Source organism: Mauremys mutica, chromosome 9 (assembly GCF_020497125.1).
Source record: "Mauremys mutica isolate MM-2020 ecotype Southern chromosome 9, ASM2049712v1, whole genome shotgun sequence".
Classification (NCBI taxonomy): Eukaryota; Metazoa; Chordata; order Testudines; family Geoemydidae; genus Mauremys; species Mauremys mutica.
The window spans coordinates 53166380-53189947 of NC_059080.1; positions in this window are offsets into that span (position 1 = coordinate 53166380).

A 23568-nucleotide genomic window follows, 5' to 3' on the forward strand; every position below is an offset into this window, starting at 1 on the left:
CCCCCGCAATTAGTGGGTTTCTGAGGCCCTGTGGAAGCTCCCCTTAGGCTGGGGGGGGGTTCTGTTAGCATGGGGCGGGCTTTGCCCGCCCCGTTTCCCGGAAACCCAATAGATACTCTGGAGAGAGTGTAGCCAAGACCTGACAACTCCTGGCCCCTCTCTGACCTCTCATCTGCTTCAGGGAGGATATGAGTGTGGGAACGGTTTGCCAATCCACATTCCCACAGCACAGGTTCAGGGTTCACACTATGGCTCTTCCTACTATATTTTCCACTGCATGCATCTGATGAAATGTGTTTTAGTCCATGAAAGCTTATGCCCAAATAAATTTGTTAGTCTCTAAGGTGTCACAAGTACTCCTCGTTCTTTTTGCTGATACAGACTAACATGGCTACCACTCTGAAACCTGTCACCATGCAAGGGACTGAATTTAGCAGTATGAAGTGGAAATCCATCAACTTCATGAAAAAACTCATACAGATACAGACAGACATCATCTTCCTTTCCGAATGCAAACAGATGGACATCATACCAAAAGGACTGAAGGCAAAAAATCCATTACAATCTACATACCACACAGACTATACTGAGAGATTGTGCCACACACTCTCAAAGAAACTGTGGAACCACCTGATCAACATCCTATACAGCAAACAGGGAAGTTTAAGAATGAGCTCTCAAAACTGGATACTTTCATAAAAAGCCAACCTTCCACACAAACTTCCTCATGGCTGGACTTTACAAAAACTAGACAAGCCATTTACAACACACTCTTTGCCTCTCTACAAAGGAAAAAGGACACTAAACTATCTAAACTACTACATGCCATGGGGCCACAACAGTGCTTCGCTTAACTCACCCAGCAATATTGTTAATCTATCCAGCTATACTCTTAGCCTGGCAGAAGAGTCTGTCCTATCTCAGGGCCTCTCCTTCTGCCCCTCCACCCTCACAAACATGATACAGTTCTGTGGTGATCTGGAATCCTACTTTCAATGTCTCTGACTCAAGCAATATTTCCAACACACCTCTGAACAGCACACTAATCCACAGAAACCTTCCTACCAACACTACAAAAAGAAGGATTCTGTGTGGACTCCTCCTGAAGGTTGAAACAACAGACTAGACTTCTACATAGAGTGCTTCCACCGACATGCACGGGCTGAAATTGTGGAAAAGCAGCATCACTTGCATCATAACCTCAGCCGTGCAGAACGCAACACCATCAACAGCCTCAGGAAAAACTCTGACATCATAATAAAAAAGGCTGCCAAAGGAGGTGCTGTCGTCATCATGAATAGGTTGGAATATGAATGAGAGGCTGCTAGGCAGCTCTCTAACTCCACATTCTACAGGCCATTACCCTTAATCCCACTGAGGGTTACCAAAAGAAACTACATCATCTGCTCAAGAAACTCCCTGAAAAAGCACAGGAACAAATCTGCACAGACACACCCCTAGAATCCCAACCATGGGTATTCTATCTGCTACCCAAGATCCATAAACCTGGAAATCCTGGACGCCCCATCATCTCAGCCATTGGCACCCTGACAGCAAGATTGTCTGGCTATATAGACTCTCCTCAGGCCCTACTCTACCAGCACTCCTAGCTATCTTCGAGACACCACTGACTTCCTGAGGAAACTACAATCCATTGATGATCTTCCAGAAAACATCATGCTGGCCACTATGGATGTAGAAACCCTCTACACCAACATTCCACACAAAGATGGACACAAGCCATCAGGAACAGTATCCCCGATAATGTCACAGCAAACCTGGTGATTGAACTTTGTGACTTTGTCCTCACCCACAACTATTTCACATTTGGGGACAATGTATACCTTCAAGTCAGCCGCACTGTTATGGGTACCTGCATGGCCCCACAGTATGCTAACATTTTTATGGCTGACTTAGAACAAAGCTTCCTCAGCTCTCATCCCCTAATGCCCCTACTCTACTTGCACTCCATTGATGACGTCTTCATCATCTGGATCCACGGAAAAGAAGCCCTGGAGGAATTCCACCATGATTTCAACAATTTCCATCCCACCATCAACCTCAGCCTGGACCAGTCCACACAAGAGATCCACTTCCTGGACACTACAGTGCTAATAAGCGATGCCCACATAAACACCACCTAATACCAGAAACCTACTGACTGCTATACTTACCTACATGCCTCCAGCTTTCATCCAGACCACATCACATGATCCGTTGTCTACAGCCAAGCTCTAAGATACAACCACATTTGCTCCAATCCCTCAGACAGAGACAAACACTTACAAGATCTCTATCAAGCATTCTGAAAACTACAGTACCAACCTGCTGAAGTGAAGAAACAGATTGACAGAGCCAGAAGAATACCCAGAAGTCACCTACTCAAGGACAGGCCCAACAAAGAAAGTAACAGAACACCACTAGCCGTCACCTTCAGCCCCCAACTAAAACCTCTCCAGTGCATCATCAAGGATCTACAACCTATCCTGAAGGACAATCCCTCACTCTCACAGATCTTGGGAGACAGGCCAGTCCTTGATTACAGACAGCCCCCCAACCTGAAGCAAATACTCACCAGCAACCACACACCACACAACAAAAACATTAACTCAGGAACCTACCCTTGCAAGAAAGCCCGATGCCACATGTCTATTCAAGGGACACCATCATAGGACCTAATCACATCAGCCACACCATCAGAGGCTCATTCACCTGCACATCTACCAATGTGATATATGCCATCATGTGCCAGCAATGCCCCTCTGCCATGTACATTGGCCAAACCGGACAGTCTCTGTGCAAAAGAATAAATGGACACAGATCAGACATCAAGAATAATAACATTCAAAAACCAGTCTGAGAACACTTCAACCTCCCTGGTCACTCAATTACAGACCTAAAAGTCGCAATTCTTCAACAAAAAAACTTCAAAAACAGACTCCAATGAGAAACTGCAGAACTGGAATTAATTTGCAAACTGGACACCATTAAATTAGGCTTGAATAAAGACTGGGAGTGGATGGGTCATTACACAAAGTAAAAACTATTTCCCCATGCTAATTTTTCCCCTACTGTTACACCTTTTTGTCAACTGTTTGAAATGGGCCATCCCGATTATCACTACAAACGTTTTTTGCTCCTGCTGATAATAGCCCACCTTAATTGATTAATCTCATTAGAGTTGGTATGGCAACACCCATTTTTTCATGTTCTTTGTGTATATATATCTTCCTACTGTATTTTCCACTGCATGCATCCAATGAAGTGGGTTTTAGCCCATGAAAACTTATGCCCAAATACATTTGTTAGTCTCTAAGGTGCCACAAGTACTCCTCATTCTTTTTACTGCTACAGACTAACACGGCTACAACTCTGAAACATTTTACTCTGGCTACTCCTTAACAGATTTGGGGAGGTCAAAATGGCTATTTTGGTTTACACTCACAAACTGAATTATCTTCCTCATTTATCTAATGCACATTTATACTACAAGAAATACCAAGGTCCTGCTGGAAATAACAGAAATGTTAATCATCTGACCCTGGGGCCCAGTTGTTGGAAAATTATAGTGCTAATGAAGCCTTTCCGTATTAGGCCTGAGTGAACCAAAGTTATGTTATGCTTGTCCAAACTGTGTTGGAAAGCTTACAGAACTCATTAGACTGAAAGCCGTGTATCTACCTAAGTCAGCTATTTCGCTTATCAGTTTTGTTTGGCTCCCCAAGTATATGTTGGCTCCCCAAGTGTATGCAGCTGCGTTCACATGTATGCATCCAAAGTATCTAGTACAAAGGGTCAACGGGTGTATCTTGTTTCCCCTTCAGAATGACAAATGTATCCTCAACAGCTGTATGTATCTTGTAGCCCCCACAAAATGATATATGTATCCTGCATATCCAATTATCCCCTAACAGATGCATATACAGGTTCTACAGGTCAACCAAATGACGTAGACAAACGTAGGCTAAGTTGTTTGTTTCGGGGTATAAAGGTAGGCCCATCTGGCCATGTAAGGTGTGTCTCTTTCTCTGGCACTAGCCGAGAGGAACACCCGCTCAGCTGAACGATCAATAAAGGGTGTGGTACTTGTCTTCCTGTCTCCGTGCCTCCTTGGTGTAATTAGGTAAGCTCCAGGGGGAAACGAGCCCTTTTGGCTAACAAATGGCGACTCCGCCGGGACTTCTCTCCCTGTTGGGGGCGCTGACCGGCGGCCGAGGACGGCTCAGGAGAGTGGCCACCTTGAGCTATTGGTTTGCTCGAGCTCCGAGTCGCCGCAATCGACCGGGACGGCTGCGCCCCCTCCACAGAGAACTCCAAACGACACGGAGGCAAGACAGTACCAGAAGAGGGGAGTCCACCTGCCAGACATGGCCACTCCGGGCGTGGTAAGTGCGTTACCTCCTGGGTTTGAGGATTAACGCCCCCGAAGAGTGAGGGTTGGGACATTGGGCCCCTAACGGTAAAAGAACCCACAAATAGGAAGGTGTGTGGGTAAAAGCTTTCTGGTTAAGGTACCTAGGTTCAGACACGGCTAATGAATAATTCCATTAACTCCACGAGTCCGTGGGCCGTGCTGAACAATTACTGGGACTTAGAGCAGCCCCAGGGCTGGCTTTTCTTTTTGGTAGGGGTACTTTTGTTTCTTGTTCTATTGGTATGCTGGAAGCCAAAACTGTAATCGGGTCTAGGAGCGTGTGAACCCATCTTCTCTCCCCCCCCCCCTTCTTTTCCGTGTGGGTAAGGGACAGTCTAAACATTCCACCTCACCCCCTTAGGGTACCCCAGCATATTACATGTACGTACATTATGGTTCTAAAACCTGCAGGTATTTAGAGAATTGGAATCTTTATACGCGTGAAGATCCATCTAAACAATGCCCATTAAAAGGTACCTTTAATCTAAATAAGATCATGTATCTCAGAGGAGCTTTTAATCACCAAAGAAAAGCCTCTGACACAGTGTGAGCAATTTGTCTAAAAACGGGTTAATTTAAAACTCAGCTTCGCCCAGAGATAAAAAGAGAAAGTTGTTTTATGCTCAAGGTCAAGCAAACCAAAGGCAGTACAAGTTACAGAACTGAGATTACATTTGCAAAGCTTAACTGTTTGGTGAGATCCAACAGTCTGACTTTGTGACGGATGCCGGTGCTGGTGTGGCTTGGTGACACTGGAGAAGCCAGAGGTAGCTGACCTGGACTAGAATCTCTGAAAGAGACACCGCAGGAGATTCCAGGGTGTAAAAGAACAGCCTTCCCAAGAGCGGAAGCATGTTGGAAATTCTGAACAAGCTGTATACAGGATAATCTCCCATCCACCTATTCCCCTTTTCTGAATGTTGTATACAGACGTGGCCAGTCTGGATATGTGTAAGTATGGGGCATTCGTATTTTTTTTTGAGTGATGTGGAAGTGTTCCCAACACTCTCCATTGTTGTTTTATCATTTTAATGAAGCTTTAAAATTTGGTTATATGGTGTATTTTCTCTATCCTCCTGCAACGTCCTGCAGTGTCAGTTTGATCACCTGACATGAGGGATAATTGGTAACAGAAATTTGTCACAGTTTGGTGAGCAATAGAGAATGGGGGAACCCTGTAGAATTTACACCATCTATTTGTTTTACCCTTGTTGTTTTATGTTTGTTTTATTTGGTTCTGTTGGTGTTATATGTTGAGGATTGCATAATTAAAGGTGTGCCCATTCTCAGCTGCAGTAAGTCTGAGAACTGGAGAAGGGTTTAGCATTCCTCTCTCCACCCTGGTTGACCAGGAAGGGTGGCAGGTGAATCTACCCCCAGTCGTAGCAGGACTGGGCAATAGAGTAGTTGGAGAAAAGGAAAAAAATGTGTATTTGATAACTAGAATTAAGCAATTAAGAGCATAGATCATGAACCAGGCAGCAACTCAAACCTGCGCCCAGGGCAAGTTGCAGGCCTTGAGACAGGACTTCCAGTTAGAAAAGGAAGCCCTGGCTAAGCAAGTACCAGTCCTTCAGGGACTTGTTAAAATGTAACCATTCGTGCTCAGCATATGCCGTAACAGCAGTGTGTTTGCTACAAGAGGCAATTAAATAGTTAACGCCAGTGGGCCATGCGTTTTGCCCAGGTGGCAAGCCTCACGAGGGAAGACTCGGGTCGTCTTGTGAATAAAATGTTTTAGGAAAAAAAAAAACCAGAAGGGTGGGGGCAGAAACCCATGAAAGAAACGGTTCAGTGCAAAAAAAAAAAAAAAAAAAAAAAAAAAAAAAAGGATCGGGCCCAGGCAGGCAGGCAACAGACAGAGAGCTTGGAGAACAGGTTGGAAACTTTTGAGGGTCTAGTGGAAGGAAGAAGTAAGTGAGTGTAAGCATGGGGATTTCAAATACTCAGGAGGATATTTGGAATGGCGATTTGAATTGGTAAGTGGCTGTTGAAAGACAAAGCAAGTGATATAAGGAAAGAGCAAGTGATTTGAAGGAGAGTGAAGAGTTAACTCTGTAGTTGCTGGAGGGAATAGTAGTTGAACTTTGTAAAAATGCTAAAGAGAAAAGTTCTTGGTGTTTTTTTTAAATGTTTGTAAATAAATTCAGGCAAAGAAATTATTAGATTGCAATCATTTGGCTATGAACAATTTTGTTGAATTAGCTAAAAAAATGTATACAGTGCTATGTAAATGAAAATTTATTAGGCTCTAAGGCACTATAAGTGGTGATGTTTTCTTTCAGTGTTTAAAAGCAGGAGTTAAAAGTAAAAAGCAAACCAGAAAGCATCTGTATTAATGCAAATTATCTAACTGATAAGGTAGAGGCCACTGAAATCTGGGCTGTCTATGAAACACATATAAGACAATATGGGGTAATTCCCTTGTTTTGCCTGAAATCAACAAGGGTATTTGTATATTTTAAGCAATGATTGACTGCCCAGAAGGGGTAGACCTTTGTTTTTGTCTTTCAGATAATCAAAGAAAACTAATGCCAGCTAAACAGCATTCAACGTACCATGATTTACTGGCAGAGTAAAAATTAAGTTTTGTGTTCTATGTTCTGTCTTGTGGTGTTTGTCTTGTAGCCAAATTGTTGTGATTAATATTTTCATGGGATGGTCTGGTTTGAAATAAAGCAGAAGGTTTGAATTGAAATGCAGATATTTGTTTTGTTCAACTTAAAATACAAAGTGTTTGGATACATCAGAAAAATGTGATATACTAAAGTCTTATGTATTTTCTTAAGTAAAAGAAAAAAACTGCATTGGCCAAATTGCATACTAACAGTCTTTGGAAGCAAGGACATAAAAAGTTAACCCACTCCCCATATTGTACATGGGATCCTTCTGGCTACCTCAGATTTCTAGCCAGAGGACTGGGGATGGTGGGAAGCTATTGGACTAGAGGTTGTATTGAATCAACTCATCAAAGTGGGTGTGCTTGTCCTGGCTTGTTGTTCCAAAGCTCTGTAATAAGGTTATTTTAGTAGAAGGGTATATGTGGCATACATTAAATAATAAGACTAATGTACTGTATAACAGCAATGTGTATGTGTTCATTGTTAACAAAAGGCGTATAAGTAAAAAGTAAAAGTTTCCTTTGTAGGTTAAAAAAGGAAGCCAAAAAGGGAAAAAGGAAAAAGAACGAGTTAACTGAGAAAAACTTTAATTAGCGAGCTCAGTCCAAAAAAAAGATACACTGACTTCGTTCAAGGACACTGTTCACAGTTAGCCAAGTTTTAACAACCAGAAAAGGGGGGGGGCTTGAATATACCCAAGCAGATGTAAAATCTGCACAGACACTAATGCAATGTGTTAGGTTTCCTTTTTACACAGGTAAAGACGCACTACCCGAAGACCCTAGCAGCCCTGCCACTCCATGGAACCTGGAGACCGGATCAATGTACAGGTCCACCAACGAAAGACTGCTTTGGCTCCATGCTGGAAAGGCCCTTATTGAATCCTGCTGACTACCAACACCGCTGTGAAGTGCCAAAGACTGACTGCCTGAACCCAGGATTCTCACTGCAAAAAAACCCCTCCACATCAGGAGAATTCTCCTACTGATAATTAGCCTATTCTTTCTTCTAGTTCAACTGTGCTTCTGGACAGCAGGGAAAAAGGACAAGGTGACGTGCTAGCTAACCTCTCCCTTGTCCACTGACAGACCAACTGTGCCTTTGAACTTTTCTAGAAGAAACACTCACTTCACTGACACTGCCAAAGTCCAGGAATTCCTGACCAGAAAGGACATTGAGAACTGACCCTGGTGAAGAATCGAAGAATTATACACTGGCAGGAACAAACTTGTGGGACCCCTGCTTGGGAATGTGGTATTAATTGAATGTTGGGGTTTATTCTACAGGCTGCGCCCTGTGTTTTGGATAAATCCTTTAGTATGTCTTGCCCTCCCTCATTGGATTTTAAATGGTATTGTCTTTATCCAGTTTTCAGATCACTTTTACATACCCAGATTGCTCACAAGGGGCTGCCATTAGATTAGCACAACAAAGAGCCTGGGTTATTTCCTATAGAAGGAAAGGGAATTGACCAGATCCCTGTGGGCTGGGGCCAATAGTGTTGCAGTCATCTGAATTATTTTTCAAAGGCCAAGAACATAATAAGAAATTGGGCTGACTAGAAAGGGCCACTAGCCTTATTTATGAAGTTCAGCTAACCCAAGTATACGCTGAAGTTGGTGAGTTACATGTCATTTCCACCCTTAGTTCTACGACCCAGAAGTTACTGATAGGGATGGTATTAAAAATCACTGAGACTGGGAAGGCATTGCAGTGGGATCTAGTATGTTTAAAATTTCAGGATTTCCTGAATGACCAGCTGATGGCCATTTGAAGTGATCTTGAGCACCAGACTTGACCCACTGCCCTTACAGACATATCAGGAGTACCATCTGATCTGTGGTCATGAAGACATACTTGGACACTTTCTGGGTGGAAGTGTGTACATTTACAGTGCTCCTTCCAAGCATATGGACCGGTTGGGGTGGGTGTGGCTCCCACATACCGAATCCTGCCGGGTCCATGGGGAGGATGCATATGGGATTAAATTATTCACCGAGACATCTGGGAAATTAAACCACTGGGTATACCTACCTGAGTTATAGTCAGTGCCCCGATCCCTTCGTTGTTAAATGAACAAGGTTCCACTCTTTTGTCCATGCATTCATTCCTGGGTTGGGGGTGACTAAGCTTAAAAGAGCAGTTGTAAATATTTCTGCAGAGCTTCATTGCTTTTTGGCCTCAAAGTGTGAGAAAACTCAGCCAAAAGGTTTGGTGAGTATTCTCAAAGGGGGGAGTTGTTGGAAAATTATAGTGCTAATGAAGCCTTTCCGTATTAGGCCTGAGTGAACCAAAGTTATGTTATGCTTGTCCAAACTGTGTTGGAAAGCTTACAGAACTCATTAGACTGAAAGCCGTGTATCTACCTAAGTCAGCTATTTCGCTTATCAGTTTTGTTTGGCTCCCCAAGTATATGTTGGCTCCCCAAGTGTATGCAGCTGCGTTCACATGTATGCATCCAAAGTATCTAGTACAAAGGGTCAACGGGTGTATCTTGTTTCCCCTTCAGAATGACAAATGTATCCTCAACAGCTGTATGTATCTTGTAGCCCCCACAAAATGATATATGTATCCTGCATATCCAATTATCCCCTAACAGATGCATATACAGGTTCTACAGGTCAACCAAATGACGTAGACAAACGTAGGCTAAGTTGTTTGTTTCGGGGTATAAAGGTAGGCCCATCTGGCCATGTAAGGTGTGTCTCTTTCTCTGGCACTAGCCGAGAGGAACACCCGCTCAGCTGAACGATCAATAAAGGGTGTGGTACTTGTCTTCCTGTCTCCGTGCCTCCTTGGTGTAATTAGGTAAGCTCCAGGGGGAAACGAGCCCTTTTGGCTAACACAGTCCTCAAGATTCAAGTGACTCTGTCATAGCACAAACAGGTTAAACGTTGTGTAACTTCCCTGCCAGACTCTGTCAACTCATATTTACTATCATCTAGAGGCTGATTCCAAAATCCAACTGTAAGAGTAGTCGGATTTGGTTTGTGCCAAACATATCTGAAGGGAAAGCCATGCCATGTGTCTGCCTGTCAACTCCTGAAAGCCATGTCATGTTGGCAGTAATGTGACTTTCGTTCCAAGCTTCTAACAAGCAGAACGTTCTTCTTGGGATTGTTCCTGCCCATTGCATTTTATGGTTTTATTCAGAAAGACAAACAAAAGACACAGGACAGCAATTCAACCACAATATATGTGGGCAGCAACAGCCTGAAGATAAACCACTAGAAGAAGTAATAAAGAGTGTTTTCAGGAGCAATCTTAGGAAAAGTACATGAAGAACAGGACATGGGAAACTGTTCCAAGTGTATGAAGTGGTTTGAAATAAACTCTGCAAAATGTTTTTCCTTTTTTCTTTACCAGCCCTTGCATGAGAAAAGTATAAAGTGCTTATTCCAACTGTGATTACAAAGGTGGAGTTACAACACTTGGAGCATAAATGTCCAATCTGCTTGCATTTTATCACTCTTTCTTCTGTAATATTGCAAAAATCTGCCCTTTCCTCTCCAGCTTAAACTTTGCTCCTTTATTCTTGGTCCATTACCCCCAAACTCATTATTCTTGCCTCCTCTGTTGTAACTTTTTTCTGCCCACCCCACACCTTACGTATTACCCCTCCAAGCTATCTGAAAGGCCACTAGCAAATCTGTAATCGTAATTGGAATAAGCACTTTTGCCATGCCAGTGCTGGGAGAGGGAGGATACATTTTGCAGCTTTTCTTAAACTTCTCTTCCTTTTTTCAAATTCATAATTTGGAAGTTTGAAAAATGACCAGCTTTATTGATGCTGGAAATACAAAGGGGAAAATCCTGAATAGTTCATCAAAATTTCTTGATTCTTCTTTATTTTTTACTTTTGAAATTTTGAAATATTGTCAATTTTAAAATTAAAAAAAAATGCAACCATCTTCATCTCATGCACATATGCCCAGTCCTCACTGGTGTGGCTTCACTGAGGTCAATAAAGCTATGCTGAGTTACAACAGCTGAGCATCTTTCCTATGGGGTTCATATAATCTCAGAAGAAAACTCTACCCTTTTGCCTCATCCTTAAAGTTTAAAATTACGGAAGACCATAGTAAATTATTTTCCATATGTATTTATGTCCAGTATTATTGAGGTGTTTCCTATCTTTCTGAGAGTTTCAAGTGATAGTCTGAAGTAAATGTCCCTTTAAAAAACAAGGTGAGTGAGGTAATATCTTTTACTGGACCAACTTTTATTGGTGAGAGAGACAAGCTTTTGAGCTACACAGAGCTCTTCTTCAGGCCGAATGTAGCCTGAAAGTTTGTCTCTTTCACCAACAGAAGTTAGTTCGATAAAAGATGCTACCTCACCCATCTTGTCTCTCTAATATCCTGGGAACCAACACGGCTACAACTCTGCAAGTGACCTTTTAAAAACATCAAACATATGGAAACAGCATCTGTATATATATCTATATCTATATCTATATATCTATGTCACAAGAATCAAACTCTACTTTATAGCATTCTGGTCTAGTGCCTGAAGAACTAAACCATCCTTTCTCCACGTTACCTCTTGTGCCATCATCATATGGAACATGGAAAACCTATAGAGCTGGATGTCAGCATGCAATGAAGTCTGGAGTGGTCAAAGAGCATCAGTTCCTTGAGTCTACCCACATCATACCTTATTTTACACTCACTCTACACAGATAAGCATCTGAAGATCCGGTGGCAAGATTTTGCCCTTAGTGACAGGAGTATTAACATTTCATGGACTGTGAGGGCATGCATCATATGCATTGTATTCCAGGGGCATACAAAAGTGGTTAAATGCTAAAGCTTGGATACTCCCATTTCATTAAAAAAAAAAGCAGGGGAAATCTGATAGTAGCTGCAATCGTTGAAGATATTTGAAGTTTCTTTGCTTGGCGATTTAATTTTCTTTTAATTCATGTGCCACTTTAAGCCTTTGGGCGAGCTAAAAACATGCAGCGTGGATGGTTTTAAGAGCCAAGTGTCTGTAAGGTTCACACAAGCCTTACCAACATCTTCAAGATACTCTGTTCAAAGGAAGAGTGGGAAAGAAGCATAAGGAAATAGGAGTGGAAATTCCTTTTTGTTCCCTGCCTTTGTAATAGACTAAAATAAAGGGCTGCCACGTGCATGCCTGCAGGGAAAAAGCAGGACCATCTCAGTCCAGATTTGCTCTGGATACTTAAGAAGTCCAAACGCATTGCAGTCAAGTTCAGCTGCTTTAAAAAAAAAGTTGATTTTCTCTCCAGCCCTTGAAAGTGAATCTATTTGGTATAGGGCTGAAAGAAGACAGCTTGTAAGTAACTGGAGAAAGTGTTTACTCAGTGAATTAGTTCAGCTTTCATTGTGCAGAGAGGATTAGGACCTCAGCAGTGGATCAAGCTCCATTTCAAACTGGAGTGGCTCACTCTTAGCTACCTCCAGGGCAGGACTAATTATCATAGGACTTAGGCCATTAAAGGGCTTTAACTACCAATGCTCTCTCTCTCCCAGGTCTGGATTAACTGTTTGCCTAGAGCAAACTGCCTAGATAACCATTCTTCCTAATGGTCTGCTTTGATTTCCCTACCCTCACCCCCGCTTCCCTTTGCTTTTAAACTCAGCCTTATTTGTAGCTCTGTAACAATAAATCAGACTTAATATGATATCTGCAAAACATTGGAGAGGTTTCATGATACTTTTTTACCATTGCTAAGAATAGCCCTGTCTGTCAGTCAGAGCCATACAATACTGCATGACAAGGCAATGGTTACACCCCTACCTCAGGTGCACTGTGAAGGGCAAATCTGAAAGCTTCCTCCACAGGAAAATGCAGAGAAGCCCGTAGGATCGCCAGTCTTTTGGAAATGTTATTTATATTCTGATAGCACCCAGGTGAGAAAGAAGGGGGCCCCGTCGTACTAGGCGCTGTACATATAAATAGTATAAATATCGATGCACAAACATGTAGATGTTCCAGTTAAAGGTTGAGAAGGGAGACGTGAGCATTGGTGCCTTTCTGTCATTCACCAGGCCCAGTGCACGGTGCTTTATGGTACAGATTCTCTGCCTCAATGATTTATAATCAGAGTGCAGATTGTGCCTGCCCCTTGCATGGGTGTGCAGAGGGAGGCTATGAAAACACATTCACAGCTCCCCTGGCATGGTTGCCATCCCCATGCCTTGGGAAGTACAGGGATATACTCCCCGGGGGTAGAGAGGAGAGAGATAGGAGGCAGAATCATGGGGTGTAGAGGAAAGTGTGGCTTTCATGTTGGAGGGGCTTCAGAAGGTGTTTCAAGGCAGTGTGACTCCAAAGCAGAGGTGCCCCTTAAAGAACCCTAATTTACAATGACAACGTAAGAATGGCCATAGGCATGGGTGGTGGATATCGTAGGCAAGGGTAAGCTGTGCCTTCCCAAACAGCCTAGCGTGGCCCCACCCACACTCCACCCCCAGGTCAGGCCCCTCCTGTGGTTCCCAGAGCACTCACTGCTTTGCCTTTGCTGGCCCAGGCTTGCTGGGGCTGGCTGGCCTGCATCCCGCAGGGAGTGAAGGCGACTGGTGCTGGGGCCCCACCACTGGGAGAACTGGGGCTGGCAACCCCACCTGGCCGCCTGGCACACTGGGGCTGGGAGCACTGCAGTGTGGAGCCCTGAGGCCAGGAGCACTGCTGTGTGGAACCCCGCAGGGCCATCTAGAGGATTCAGGGGGCCTGAGGCAAAGCAATTTTGGGAGCCCCTTCCATAAAAAAAAGTTGCAATACTATAGAATACTATACTCTCATGGGGGCCTGGGGCAAATTGCCCCACTTGCCTCCCCCCGGACAGTCCTGGAACCCCGGGGCCCAGGAGTGCTGCCACCCAAAGCACCGGGGCTGGCTGCACCGCCCAGAGCACTGGGACTGGGACCTCGCCCAATGGCTGCCTGGGGCTGGGGGCTGTGGTGGGGGTCCTCTGGACTCCTGCAGGGGAGGAGGAAAGGAGGCAGATGGGGAGGAGCAGGGGGCTAGCCTCCCCCAACGGCTGGGTCACCAGCTGACCATGGCCACAGCAGGTCAAACCAATGGTCCATCCAGCCCAGTATCCTCTATTCCAACAGTGACCAATGCCAGGTGCTTCAGAGGGAATGAACAGAACAGGGCAATTACTGAGAGATCCGTCCACTGTCGCCCAGTCCTAGCTTCTGGCAGTCAGAGGTTAAGGTTAAGGGACACTCAGAGCATACAGTTGCATCCCTGACCATCTTAGCTGATAGCCACTGATGGACGTATCCTCCATGAACTTACCTAATTCTGTTTTGAACCCAGTTATACTTTTGGCCTTAACAACGTCCCCTGGCAACCAGTTCTATAGGTGACTGTGTGTTGTGTGAACAAGTACTTCTTTATCTTTGTTTTACACCTGTTGCCTATTAATTTCATTGGTTGACCTCCGGTTCTTGTGTCATGTGATGGGGTAAATAACACTTCCTTATTCACTTTCTCCATACCACTCATGATTTTATAGGAGGAGATGGAAATAAAGGGAACGATGAAGGAGAAGAAAAAAATGATCATTCGGTCACTTGAGAGGCTAACACGCATGTTGCAAAGATAACGAAGATGCATTTGTTTTAAATGTATTCCCGGCCTCTTGCTTTACGATTTTATCTTTCATTTCTATGTCAGATTTGCTAGGATCCCCTGCACGGCATTTCAGCTCCTCTGTGGAAACAGTCTCTCCTAGATCATATAAAACATTCCTTCCGCAGGCCAGGAGTAGCATAATCTGCTTCAGTGTCACTCCACTCCTTGACAGCTTCAGAAGCGGAAGCCTGGGGACAGGAATGAAACCCACCTCTCCAACATGGCTGTGCTGAGCACTATTGGCTGTGCTAATGGGCTGGCCCAGTTTACTCTCCTCTTCTTCACTAGCTTTGTCCTGGCCTGTCAGAGCAGGCTGGGGGCCAGAACTCACGAGCTCTGCATGCTTGTCCCAGCTCTACCACTGGCCTGCTGAATGATCTGGAGTGAATTGTGTTGTCTGTGTGCCTCATCTGTGAAATGGGATACTGGCACTGACCTCCTTTGTAAGCGCTTTGGCATCTAGTTTTGCAAAGTGCTCTGTAAAAGACAGGGGTCATAATATTTTTTTTAAATGAACTATAGTTATTATTCCTCTAATTGTGCCTAGTAACCTCAATCAGAATCAGAGACCCAGTGTGCTAGGTGCTGTATGCCGTGTAAAAGGCAGCTCCTAACCCAAAGAGCTTATAAAGTAAGGCCAAGCCCGTTATGCATATACAGAACTGTATGTACTGTAAGAAGTCCTATTGAAGTCAATGGGAACACTCATGTGCATGAAGCTAACTGCATGCTTAAGTGTGTTTGCAAGATATGGGTCTGATTTAAGTCTGGACACAGGAAGTGGTGCAACAATCAGTTGGAATGTACCAGAGTGGGAGGAGGAGAGAGACACCCGTAATAACAGGCTTTTCCGTGGACCAGATATGCACACAGCTGGAGGGTGGCATTGAGTCATTTTAAACCGAAGTACAGTATACAGATGACAAACCAATGTGACAAATATTTGCATCCCTGGCTGGCCATCTACCTGGCCATTCCTACATTCCCTGTATGAGGGCCAGCTCTCATGCACACACGTCTGCCACTGGAATCAGCCCTCTGGGCGCACCCTTTGCATGCTGCAACCTTCGTTGGGATTGCTGGAGTTCTGGAACTTGCAAAATTTGTAGACAGCAGCTGATCCAGCCGAGATTGCTAGACTTGCTGAAACCTCAAGGCATGTTAAAGCCAAGGCTAGCTCTAAGAAAAGAAGGGACACTAGCTATATACTGGAAACCAATGCAGAGCATGCTTTGTTGAGAGTTTGGTGTGTAGTTTTGACAGGCTTTTATTTTTTTCCTAACTGGTGTTCCACCAACCTTTTTCACAGTAGTCTTTGGCTAATCAGATTCTACCTATTATAACATGGCTTCATGAATCTCAGAAGGGCTTTGGGGAGTCAAGAAATAAGAATGGCTGAAAAGCAAGGACTTAATGCCAAAATGATGTTAGAACATAACATAAGAATGGCCAGACTGGGTCAAATCAGTTGTCCATCTAGCCCAGTATCCTGTCTTCTGACAGTGGCCAGTGCCAGGTGCTTCAGAGGGAATGAACAGAACAGATCGTCATCAAGTGATCCATCTCAGGTCGCCCATTCCCAGCTTCTGGCAAACAGAGGCTAGGACACTTCAGAGCATAGTTTTTCATCCGTGCCCATCCTGGCTAAAAGCTATTGATGGACCTATCCACCATGAACTTACGTAGTTCTTTTTTGAAACCTGTTATAGTCTTGGCCTTCACCACATCCTCTGGCAAAAAGTTCCACAGGTTGACTGTGCATTGTGTGAAGAAGTATTTCCTCTTGTTTGTTTTAAACATGCTGCCTATCTTCTATTTGTTAATCCCTATGGAAATTGTGTAACTTCCACCTCCCTCTGATCTCTTCCTCTGCTTTTTGGTTTTCTTCTTGCCACTGATTCAGTTTTGCACTGGAATGTGAGCCCAGCTGTTCACTGTAGTTCACATTATTTGTTGTGTACAGATGAATACAATTGGTTTGAATTTCCTCCCTGTGATTCTGAAAATTTGATTTTCTCTCCTCTTTGTTGACCTATTGCCTGATACCCTGTTGGCTTGCACATGCTGAGCCTTGTCCAAAAATCATCATAGAAAAGCCTTTAGGAAAAAGAAGCCGCAGAAGAAAACTCACTCTAATAATGAAGTGCACCCAAATGTGAAAGAAAAAGCCACTTTCCACAGGTACCTTTGGGAAAAGAAAGGTCTCAAGGGAATAACAGAGCAGGAGGAGGAGCTTTCTTCCCTGTCTTCAAGCACATTCCATTTTAGTTGAGGTCACCTTCAGAAGGATGCTCTAGTTGTCAAGAAGGACACGTTGGCCACAGCTATCTGAAATATAACAGTAGTAATTGGCAGTGGGATAATAAAGAATAGAATACAGCAAGAAGCAGCCACCACCAGTCTCCTGATCTCTCAGTGAACCTCAAGAGACCCCGAGGTCCACTATGTGCAGAGTCCCTAAACCAGCTTGGCCATACCACTTACCCACTCTGAGACCCTCAGCCAGCCAACCCTCTGCCCCCATGAGCAGGGACTGTCTCTGATGGTGTGTTTGTACATCATCTAACAAAATGGGGCTTGCGCACTCTGCTGGGACTGCTAGCCAATATGTAATACAAATAATAATAAAAACTGAGTAATTCCAAGCCCTGCCTATACGGGCTTCAGTTTTCTGAAATATCAGAGTTCCCCAATAACTATCCTGAGAGACAGAACTACCTCCTTCCAGTTAAACTGCAATTAGCTTGTCAATTTCAATTGTAAGGAGTTATCTTGCCACAAGGTGCCACACCATGGAGTCATACCAGTATAAAACCATAGTGAGATCAAAACTGGGCCTTGTGATGAGTCATATACTATGAGATAAGATCTCGTGGGACTAACAAACCCAGCACTCTTTTACATCAGAGGCAGTCTCAGTAACATACAGCTGCAATCCCCAATCATAGAGACACTTGGTACAGTACATTCAAACCTGTTGTGAACAGGAACAACGCCAATGGAAATCACAGGGCTAAGTTGTATGGTGATATAAACGGTGGTACAACTATGGACGGGCCTGAACCAAAACAGTGGACCTGAATACCCAGGGACTTTGGAGGTAGGGTCAGCATCCTGGATTCTGGGTTAGAATTTTGTAGCTGGTCCTCTTGCGAAGTGACAGAGGCCTTTCCATTGTTAAAGTCACAGCCGACTTTAGATTTGACCTGATAATTGCCATGTTTACTCCGAAGGCAAAGGACAATGCTTCTGAAGGAGTTGATTAATCAAGCAGTTTTTCAAGTGCTAGGTCATTAAAAATGGCCCTGATTCAAATGTTGATGTTTTCCTTTTGAATTTTCTATTGTTCTTCTACATTTTAGCCAGGAGAACTCTGCCCTCTGTTGTTTTACGGTCCTCTCCTCACCTCCAGCATTTGTATTATGTCTTTGCCTCTTATTGGATATCTATCAACAGTAACTGTCCTTGAACCTCAGTTACTTTCTGATCATGCTCTTTGCTCACAGCTCCTGCTGCAGTGGCCTGTTTGGCACTGAGGTTAATCTGCCACCTGGAACACGTGTGTGCTGCTCCTGCGGTTTTTCATCACCAGGCACTGGGTGAGCATGTGTTACTTTTATCAGCCTAGGAGCACTATCAATAGCTTTGTGGGTGTCCTCGAGAAACAGAGAAAGTCTCCTCCTTGGTTTTGTTGAGACATCTTCTGTTCCTTCTTTAGGACTGTCCCTCAGGTGTGATTTTAACATATGCCCTTGGAGCAGATGGTGGAGCTCTTACCTTGGGAGATTGCCATCCACTTTTTGTTTGGAATATATAATTTTCTCCCTCTGCAGTAGGGGTAACTGTCATATTTCTGTAGTATTTCTTCAGTCCTAGTTTCCTGGCATAACACTCTTTCATAACTACCTCAAGGGTGAATTGTCTGGCTCAAGAAAGATCTCAGTTTCTTAAACTTCTTCCCACTTAGATCAGTAGCAATGTGAGGTGTTATATCCTTAATGTATCCCAGTCCAGACCAGTAGCCACCCCATCAAAGTCCTGTAAAGCAGCAGGTACTGGTCACTGATGGAGATAGGTATTGGACCAGACAGACCCCTGCTCAGACCCAGCCTGGCAGTTCCTACATTCTGATTTTTCCTAAGAGATATGGTTTCTATGCAGGGTGAATCAATAGAACAGTGGTGCCCAATGTGGTGCCCATGGGCGCCATGGCGCCCGCCGAGGCATTTATGTGTGCCCGCCTAGTGCCCAGCAGGGGACCTGCCAGGGACAGAGAACTCAGGCTGCGGGCGCGGTGTTCTCTGTTCCCAGCAAGTGCGGGGCCTGCCTAGTTCCCAGCAGGGGAGAGAAGCTGCGGCCCCCACCTGCCAGGGACAGAGAACTCTGGGGCTGCAGGCGCTGGTGTTCTCGGTGCCTGGCAGGTGCAGGGCCCACCTAGTGCCCAGCAGAGAAGAGAATCTGGGGCCCCGTGTCTGCTGGGGACAGAGTACTCCAGGGCTGCGGGCACCATGTTCTCTGTCCTCGTGGCTTTTCTCCGGCTTCTCTCTTCTCTCTGGATTCATATATTATGTAATATTAAATATTTTTTTTGTATTATTTAATGTACAAATACAAAATAAGCCTTGTAAAATTGTTGGCGCCCGCCACGCTGTTCTGAAAACATGAATGTGCTACTTGTCACAAAAAGGTTGGGGACCACTGCAATAGAAGATCGCTGCACTGGCAAACAAAGAGAGGTTATCTGTCAACAGGAAGAAGAAACATGGGAAAGCATTATGCAAAACTAGACAGAATGTAGGTGTGATAATAGGCAGTGAGTTAGATTTTACTTTGCAATGTGACATGTCACCAGAAAATGCTAGCTGTGAGGTCTAGATATGCAGAGCAGATGGGGGTGATGTAAGGGTACTCCAAGACTGTGGTTCTATGTCTCCCTCTAGTGACGTGTCCACGTAAGAGGTTAAGGGGTCTGCTATTATTTCGTAGTCCTTTGTCTCAAATGGTAGACTCTAATGCTGGTCGCATTGACAGACCTAGGTCCTAGGAGTCATGGGATAAAATTAAGATTGAGAAAATCTGAGGCTGAATAGCAAATAAACTACCTGACCAGAAAATGTAAACCAGGGCAATGAATGCCAAAATCATCCTGTGAATATTCATTGTCATATATAAATGAACATGCATCACGCACGCCTGCTTCCCTTCCATACAGGAACATAGTGCAGAATTCAGCAGTGGTTAAGTGGTGTTTCTTTCCATGAGTATATTAAATCTGTGCTCTATGATCTTTATTGCCTGCCTGCTGCTTGGTGGATTGATTTGTATGTTGATTTTGATTTACAAAGCCCTAAATCACCTAGGAGCTACCAATCTAACTAGGAGACCTCCTGTGTTGTTTGCAGTCCATGAAAATGCCTGAGCTAAAGTTCCTTTGATGTCAGAGAGAGGTGGCAGGTAGCAGAGTTTTCTCCACTAGTGCCTTGGACCTTTAGAACTTTTTCTGTCAAGGGTGCTAAGAGCCTTTCAGAATGCACCACAAGGCCCATCTTTCCTCCTACTTTGGTGAGGATACGGTGTTGGGGCTGTGTCACAGTGGTGTGAGTGTGTGGCATGGAGCATATGGGAAGGTGAATTAAATTTTGCCATGTTTGTGGGTTATTTCAGTAACTGACAAGTCTGTTCATTTATCAGTGTGTTTATAAAGGATTATCAAGGGTCTCCAGAATACTGGACAGGTGCTTTTTCATTGTCATTTAGTAAAAGTTTACATAAATAAATGTACAGGAATTTTCAGACCAGACAAGGTCCAGCTAGTCCAGGACAGAGGCCAGTTCTAGGGCTGGTTGGGAATTTTTAGACTAAATATTTTTTTTGCAAGTCAAGGATGGAATTTCTCATCACAAGGTGGGGGTGGGGGGTGGACCCACTTCAAAATGGTCAATAACTCAATGATTTAGGGCACTCACCTGGGAAGTGAGAGCCCTAAAATCAAGTCCCTGGTCACATTGAGCAAAGCAGGGACTAAAATTTGGGTTTTCCATATCCCATGTGGGTGTCTCTGGTTTTTTTCCCAAAAAGTATTTGAAAGGACTCTGTTTTGTTCCATGGTGAAATGAAAACAAATTCCAAAACCTTGATGTCTTTAATAAAACAGAATTTTTTCACCAGCCCTAACTAGGACCAGCTGCTTCACAGGAAGGTGCAAGAAATCTTGCAGTAGGCAGTTCTACAATAAGCTGCCTAATTTTCCTACTATTTCCTGCTAGTTAGAAGTTGATTCATGCCCTGGAACACAAGGATTTGTGCCCCTTTCAAGCTCTTGGTTATTTCATTTCAAATTCTTAATATTGCAACTACTGTAATAACATTTCTGTTCCCTTTCCTTGGACATTTGAGTGTCTTACATTGACTAGGGTTGCCAACCCTCCAGGATTGGGCTCGAGCCTCCTGGAATCGTCATGGATCTCCGGTGACTATTTAAAGCAATCTGGGAGATTTTAATAGGCTATTTTAAGAAAATGACATTACATCATGTTGGGGGAAAAATCTCCCAGAATAGCTTCAGAGTTGGCAACCCTAAGACTGACTGATACAAATATGTGGAGAAAGTGTGTATAGTGACCAAACTTCCAAGTTGCATGGGCCAGTATTGCTATGGAAGTGCTTGCATAGTCATGCAGAGCAGTCTGTGTGATCTGCTGGAGCAATCATCACTAAGCAGCACATCTTGAATTCCAAAAGTCTACAATCAAGCCATAGAGTAAAACATATGGAAAGGTGAATATATTCAAATGACAAATACATCTGAGAAAACCATGATATCCTTGCAGATATCTCACAAGCAGAGAAGAAGGCTGCACTCAGATAACACATTTAAAATCTGCTCAGAGGAATGCTGAGAATTAAGTTTCATCATCCAAAACATTTGGACAAAGCATTAGCAAACAGGACAGTGAATTACTCTGTACTGTGAATAGGCAACTAGCCATTACAAAGGACCAAGTCCATTGTGAAAGCACTTTTAATATTTGTGATTTCCTAACCATTTCTTTCAGTTGAACAACAGAGTTTTCTGGGTCCTCCCTTTCCCCAAGCTCACTGGAGACAGTGTGTTCTGCCCTTAACTTCCCTGGGCTTTGGATCAAGCCTTGCGTTTCTCAAAGTTGGACTACCGATTATTCTGCTAACTGAAGTTTTCCATCCCTCTCATACTAGTTTCCCCTTGTTTCCAGAGAGAATTAATGTTCTTGGCAGAGTGCAAAGGAATTTCAAGTGTTTTATAGAGAAATAGAAGCAAATGTGGTCTCTGGACATATTTACAATTGCCCTAATTTCAAATATATGCTGTGGAACTGTGTGTGTTCTTCTCGATGGGCTTGCGCCTTCCTTCTCTAACATGTGGAACAAATGTCTCTTTGGGACCATGATGAGGCAACTTGGAGAGATCGGCAGAATTGCTGCAGTTGGACCCTGGGCTGGTTTTATTTTCCATTGAACCTTGATGGAAATGCGCACACAGCAAGTCAGGGCCTGTCCCTTTTCCTTTTTCCTTTCGCTCTTTCTTTTTTTTTTTTTTTTATTTCTTCCAGGAGTGCTGATGATAAGGAAAGCAATGTCTAAATCTTCTTAATGGTGTTTATGCAAGCAGTTTTGCTTAGCTGCAGCCTATGCCACCCCCTCCCCCGACCACCCTCCCCTCCCATCTTCCTGCTAATATCGCTGCTTCATTCCTTTCCCTGTTGGCTATTACTATGGACTACAGCGCATCTAAAACTAAATAATCCCCTTAGTGTCAAGTTTTCTGGGCTGAGCAAATAAATCTAACCAAATGCATTATCTAGGTAGAGGAGGCGAGTGGAGGGGGGTGGGGGGAATAAAAGCTATTTTACTTTAAGGCAAAGAGTAAAACCATCATTTTTCATTCACATTGTACTTTGAAAGTTTTTTTTTATTTTAACTTTACTGTTCAATCCCATTCTTTTCCATTGTAATTAAAAAAAGAAATGCAGCAAAGCTTCTGATGTTAAGCATTAGAGAGAGAGAGAGACCCCAGATAAGGTGCTATTCAAATCCCGCCTCGCAGGCTGGTCATTCTGATCAGGCAGTTAAATAAAGGCTTCCCCTTCCCTGGGGGAGGGGGATGAAGGATATTAGAAAACTCATTTCCGAAGGAAGAGCAAAGGATGGATCTGCATGTTGGGGAGTGTGATTGAAAGGTCTGCTGTGTTTTATGCTGCCTTGAATTCATGAGTTGATAGCTTTTGGGAGGGAAGGATTTCCTACCATTATAGGGACAAAATCTCCAGTTCTAAGGAGGGTTTCTCCAAGGCTCGGGCAGAGGATTAAGCTACCTCCAAATGAAAAGATAGACCTTTAAACAAATAACCAAACCAAGGGCAAATTGTTTTCAGCATGAAGTTCCAGGTGCTTGACTCCCATTTTCCAACAGATCTCTAAGCACGGGGAAAGTGGCTCAGCTTTTAATGAATCATTTCATACTGCAAATGCAGGATAAAATCCTCCACTGGTGTAAATTGGCAGAATTCTATTGACTTCAGCCAGTCTTTGCTGATCTGCCCCAGCTGAGGATTGGGCCCACGCTAGCCCAGTGTACGTGTGTGTAGATATCTGGTTGTGGAAGTGGTTTGCTAATCTATGTTCCCCCTTCACATAGTTTAGGTTCAATCTTTAGTGATCCCTTTTTCTTTATTGTTACAGCTGAACTAGGGGAGCTGTGGGGGTACCAGCTGATAGGCAATTGATTGACCCACAAAATACTACTAAGCAAATCTTCTTAATTCAGATTACCAGAATTGTTTTGATCATTTCAAATATTCATATAATGCCCAAATCTTTTACCTGAACTAACCCTCCTCAATTTTAGCTCGGATCAAATGAAACCTGGATTAGAAACACTCTTGG